This window comes from Fukomys damarensis, unplaced genomic scaffold (genome assembly GCF_012274545.1).
Source record: "Fukomys damarensis isolate Sample0158 unplaced genomic scaffold, DMR_v1.0_HiC HiC_scaffold_36, whole genome shotgun sequence".
NCBI lineage: Eukaryota > Metazoa > Chordata > Mammalia > Rodentia > Bathyergidae > Fukomys > Fukomys damarensis.
The window spans coordinates 10,941,493-10,947,774 of NW_022900948.1; positions in this window are offsets into that span (position 1 = coordinate 10,941,493).

Below are 6,282 nucleotides of genomic sequence, written 5' to 3' on the forward strand. Positions count from 1 at the left end.
AGAGCAAAATATTCAGGCTTTGATAGCTGATGAGAAAATATATTTCAAGAATGAAGATTTTCAAATAAATTTGGAAAGGTAAAATAAAACCTATTGTTTACAATATATCATCACTTCAATGTTCTCCATGATCCAACATCACCGAAAAGTCTAGACAACTGCCTGTGTGTAGATCTGCCTCACAGAATGACCTGTCTGTGCTAAACCACAGCCTTCCCACTCCTTTTCTTTTGCAGCTTCTTCCAACTGTTTCCCTTGGAAACTGAAATAGCAGCTGTCTGCAAAAACATCTCTCTCCCTCCTCACTCATCAGTCCCAAGGACTAGAAGCTTGTTTTCTTCTTTACTGAAAACACATGACCTGGGGGGATGGTGTGCTTGTAAGGGACAATATGAAAACTTCTGCATGGGATTGTATACATTGTGCATTCCATCTAATATTTTTTTCTGAAGTAGTTTCAATTTTCCTCTTGATTTTATATGATGCACCATGAATTTCTTCTCTGTGTTGTAATAATTTGTGTATGCAAATCTTCTCTAATTGTTAGGTTTAAGTCTAAGGGTGGCATAAACATCTGTTTGACATGCCCTACAAAGTGCTAGCAAAGCCCAAAGTGAGCTGTATTATATAATCATTATTTAATGTGATTATATCCCAGTGAAAGTCTTAGAATCTATTGATGATTATTGCCTGAATTGATTATTGCTATAATAGTTACAAAAATATTCATTTATATTCACACATTCTGCATTTATCTTTGTTATTCTACCCTAAGAAAGAAATTTTCCCTTTTAATTTTTACTCATTTACTTATAGTATAGGTTTATGGGTTGTTATATATTATGTATTTAATTATAATCTTTTGCTATGACCTTTTCCCAGCTTTATTGAGATAAATTGACAATTATAATTTCTAATAGTCAAGTTCTCATAGATTATTATTTTATGCAATCTGTAACTATCCTTTTTATTTTATTTTTATTTTTTTATTTTTTGGTACTGGGGATCAAATTTGGGTCCTTGCACTTGCAAGGCAGGCGGCAGAACCACTGAGCTAAATCCCCAGCCCCTATTCTTTTAATTATATTATTTCAGATTTAGCCAAGGTTCCAAATAAAATTTCCAGTTTACTTCTGTGTCTTTTGACATGTTTTCCTCTTGCTTTAAATACCCAATGTTTTCATAACACATTAATTAAGAAAGGAAAAAATAACAGTTTAATGGTGGCTAAGCCTGGTACACATCACTTTAACCAGTGGCCAAAGTCAGTATCACCAATGGTGATATTTCATCACTGAGATGGCAAGCTCATAACTCTGATGGTCTTTCTGCCAAAAAAGTGAATGACTTCAATATTATCATGGGGAGACACCAGAAAAATCCAAATTAGAAGCTATATTATAAAACAATCATTAAAAATGTCAGTTATTAATGCCTCATTTCTCTGAGCACCCACACTCTACTCTTGAGTGCATCCTGTATCTGCCTCTAATAAATCTTTTTCATGTCTCATTTTTTAGAAATGTCAGTTATTCAAGATAAAGACTAAGAAATTATCCTAAGGAGACTAGAGACATGACACAAATATGATGTTTGATCCAGGATCAGATCTGGATCAGAGAGGAAAATGTTAATACTAAACATTAGTACAATAAAAAAGTAAGACTGTATAGATTGTCAACAGTACTTCCCATGTCTATAATGGCACAGTTTGTAATAGCTCAAACTTGGAAACAGACCAATTGCCCATCACTTGGAGACTGGATAAAGAAGATGTGGTTCTTCTATAAAATGGAGTACTACTTAGCCATAAAGAATGAGAAACTAGAGTCATTCATGGGAAAATGGATGCATATTGAGGCCATATTGTTAAGTGAAATAAATAGGACAAATGTAAATACTGAATAGTTTCTCTGGTGTGAAAAACAAAGTGTAAATAAAATCCAAATTATATAACTGATAATGTGAAATAGAAAGAAAAGGTCTAAAGGTATAGGGAAAGTGGAAAGGGTAGGGGAAAGGAAATAGAGGGAAAAGAAAAGATATGAGAAAAGGAAAAAATGGAAACAAAGTCTTGTAAATATGGGAGGGAGGAGGGGTGAAGGGAGGGCAGGGACAAGAGGAAAAAATGAGAACCAAGACCTGTCATGTAAAGGTACAAGATCCCAATGATGAATGTAACTGTACTGTATACCTAAAATGTACCAATAAACTCAATAAAACAGTACTATATCCATGTTAATTTTCTGATTTTGATTATAGTATCATTGTTATGTAAAGGAATATCTACATTCATAGGAAATAAACACTGAAGCATGTAAGAGGACAGAATCATGGTGTCTGACTTTACTCTTAAAAGTTTCAGAAAAATGATGTTATGATGTAGGTGCGTCCCCCAAAAGAATGTTTGAAACTCATGAGATATAATCAAAAAATACAGTGAATTGTTAAATTTATTATACTAAAACATACATTAGCATTAATCCTTTTCAAAATACATTCTCCCCCTCACTTGAAATATGCTATCCCATAGTTCTTGCCACTCTCTGAAGCTGTTCTGGTAGTTATATTTTTTATATACATTAAATATGCATTTTAGGTATACAACATGAGGACATTCATGATTGGGAATTGGTAAATGATATATCTTGGTTCTTATTTTTTCCCTATTCCCCTGACCTCCCTTCAACCCCTCCATCTCTCCCTAGTTACAAAAACTTTGTTTCCATTTCTCATATGTTTTCCTTTCCCTTCTTTCCTTTCCTCCAACCCCCACTTCAACTTCCCCTTCCCCTTTGAATCTTTTCTTCCTATTTCACATTATCTATTATACATTTTGGTCCTCATTTACATTTTCAGGTTCTCACACCAGAGAAACTATGCAGTATTTACACATGTGTGTCCTATTTATTTCACTTAAGAGTATGGCCTCAATGTGCAACCGTTTAGCTATAAATGTCTGTAGTTTATCATTCTTTATAGATGAGCTGTACTCCATTTTAAAAAAAAATCTTTTTATCCAGTTACTGGTTAATGGGCATTGGACTATTTCAAATTTTAGCTATTACAAACTGTGTCATTATATACACAAGTGTGTATATATCACTGTGGTATGATTCTTTTAATTCTTTTGGAAAGATACCCAGCAGGGGATTACTGGGCAATGGGACCTATAATCATAGTTTTTTCTTTTTTGTTTTGTTTTGTTTTTTTTTTGTTTGAGGTATCTCCATACTGATTTCAACAGTGGTTACACCAATCTACACTCCCACCAACAGTGAAGCAAGGTTCCTTTCTCCCCACAACCACTCCAGCATTTGGTGTTGGTTGATTTCTTGATAACAGCCATACTTTCTGGGGTGAGGTAGAATCTCAGCATTATTTTCATTTGCATCTCTCAGATGACCAGTGATGTTGAACATTTTTTCTTATATTTATTTGGAGTTTCTATTTCTTTTGAGAAAGCTCTGTTCATTTCAGATGCCCATGTTTGGATAGGGTCTTTTAATTTGGGGGGGTCTTTTTTTTAGGTTGTTTATATATTCTAGATAGTAGATCTTCATCTAAGGAACAGCTGGTAAAATTTTTCCCATATTGTGGGTTTTCTCTTCACTTTGTTGGTGGTTTCTCTTGCTGTGAAGAAGCTCTTTAATAAGATGATATCCCACTTGTTGATTCTTTGCTAATTCCCATGCAACCAAGGTTTTGTTCATCAAGTCTTTTCCTACGCTAATGTCTTCAAGAGTTCTACCTAACTTCTCTTGCAGTAGGAGTAGCATTCTGTATTAATATTTAGATCTTTGCTCCATTTCAATTTTGTTTTACTGCATGGTGAGAGATATAGGACTAGTTTTAATCTTTGGCAAATTGAAACCCAATTTATCCAGCACAGTTTATTAAAGAGGCTATCTTTCCTCCAGTGAGGGTGTTTGGCTCCTATGTCAAAGATGAAGTGGCTTAATATGTCTGGAATTAGTTCTGCATCTTCCAAACTGTTCCATTGATCCTTAGGTATATTTTTGCAATGCCATGTTTTATCACAGTAGTTTTGTAATTGAGGATTGTGATACCCCCTGCCTTGTCTCTATTGTCTAGAATTGCTTTTCTACTCTAGTCTTTTTCTGTTTCCAAATGAATTTTTGTATTGTTTTCTCTAGCTCTGTGAAATATTCTGTTGGAATTGCAACTGCAATTGCATTGACTCTATAAAGCAGTTTTAGACGTATGGCCATTTTCACTATATTGGTTCTTCTTGCCCAAGAGTAAGGGATGGCTTTCCATTTTCTAATATCCTCTTCAATCTCTATTTTCAGAGTGCTGTAGTTTTCAGAGTAGAAGTCTTTCATTTCTTTCATTAGGTTGATTCCTAGGTATTTCATTTTTGGGGTGCTATTCTCAAGGGAATTGTTTCTCCAGTTCCTTTTTCAGTGGTTCTATTGTTCATGTACAGAAAAGCTGTTGATTATTGTGCATTAACCTTGTATCCAGCTACTTACTGAATTTGGTTATTAAGTCTAGAAGACAATCGGTGCAGTTCTTGAGGTCTTCTATTACAGAGTATTATGATATCTGCAAATAATGACAATTTAACTTCTTCATATCCTATCTTTATTCCTTTTATTTTTTTCTCTTGTATAATTGCCCTGGCTAATGCTTCCAGAACTAAATCAAACAGGAGTGGTGATAGTGAACATTCTTGTCTTATTCATGATTTTAGCGTGAAGGATCATTTAGTATGATGTTGGCTATTGGTGTTTCATGATGGCTTTTATCAGTTTGAGATAAAGACCATCTGTTCCAATTTTCTGTAGGATCTTTATTATGAATGGGTGTTGGATTTTGTCAAATGTTTTTTCTGTATCTATTGAGATGATCATATGCTTTTTATCCTTGGCTCTGTTAATATAGTGTATTACATTTATTGATATGAATATGTTGAACCATTCCTGCATGCCTGGGATGAATCCCAGGGTGTATGATCTCCTTGATGATCTTCTGCATTCTGTTTGCCAGTATCTTTTTGAGGAATTTTGCATCTATGTTCATTAGGGAGATTGGCCTATAGTTAGTTCTCTTTCTCAGTTAGGCCTTTCTCGGCTTTGGAGATGAAAATGATGCTTGCTTCCAGGAATGAATTTGGGAGTATTGCTTTGTTTTCAATTTCATTGAAGAGTGTAAATAGTACTGCCAGTAGCTCCTCTAAATATCTTATAGAACTCAGCAGTGAAGCCATCAGAACCCAGGCTTTTCTTTACTGGTAAGTTTTTAATTACATTTTCAATTTTGTTGATGATACTGGGTTGTTTAGAATTTTTAGATCTTCTTCTTTTAACTTTTGTGATTCACTCATAAATATCTAGAAATCTGTCCATTTCTTCTATGTTTTCTATCTTTATTGGCCTATAGGTTCTCAGAGTAGATATTGAGGATCCTCTGGATTTCTGCTAGGTTTTTAATTTTACCCTTTTCATTCCTAATTTCCTGGATTTGGGTCTTTCCTTTCTTTGATAGGGTTGGCTAAGACTGTCAATTATGATTATTCTTTTGAAGAACCAACTCTGCTTCATTGATTTTTTTTGTATCATTCTCTTAGTCTCCATTGTATTAATTTCTGCTCTGATCTTTATTATTTCCTCCCTTTTATGAGCTTTGGGTTTATTTTGCTCTTCTTTTTCTAGAAGCTTGAGGTTCACCATTAGGTTGTTTATTTGAGCTGGCTCTATTTTGCTTTTATGGGTATTCACTGTTATGAATTTCCCTCATAAGACTGCTTTCACTGTGTCCCACAAATTCTGATATGTTGTATTGGCATTGTTGTTTAATTGTAGAAACTGTCTAATTTTTTCTTGAATTTTCTCTGTGACCCATTGGTTGTTCAGGAGTGTGCTGTTCAATTCCTATGTGCTTATAAATTTCTTGTGGCTTCTTTTTCTATTGACCTCCAATTTCATTGCACTATGATCTGTTAATATACAGGGGATAACTTCAATTCCTTTGCATTTATTTAAACATGTTCCATAAGCAAGAATGTGATCTATTTTGAAGTACAACACATGTGCAGCTTAAAAGAATGTGTATTCTGATTTTGTGGGGTGGAACACCCTGAACATCTGTTAAGTCCATTTGTTCAAGAGTTTGGTTGAATTCTACTATTTTGTTATTTTTTGTCTAGCTGATCTATTTGTGACAATGGAGTGTTAAGATTCCCCACTACTATTGTATTAGTGCTTATTTGAGTTTTCATGTTCATTAGTATTTGTTTTATAAAGTAGGGTGCATTAG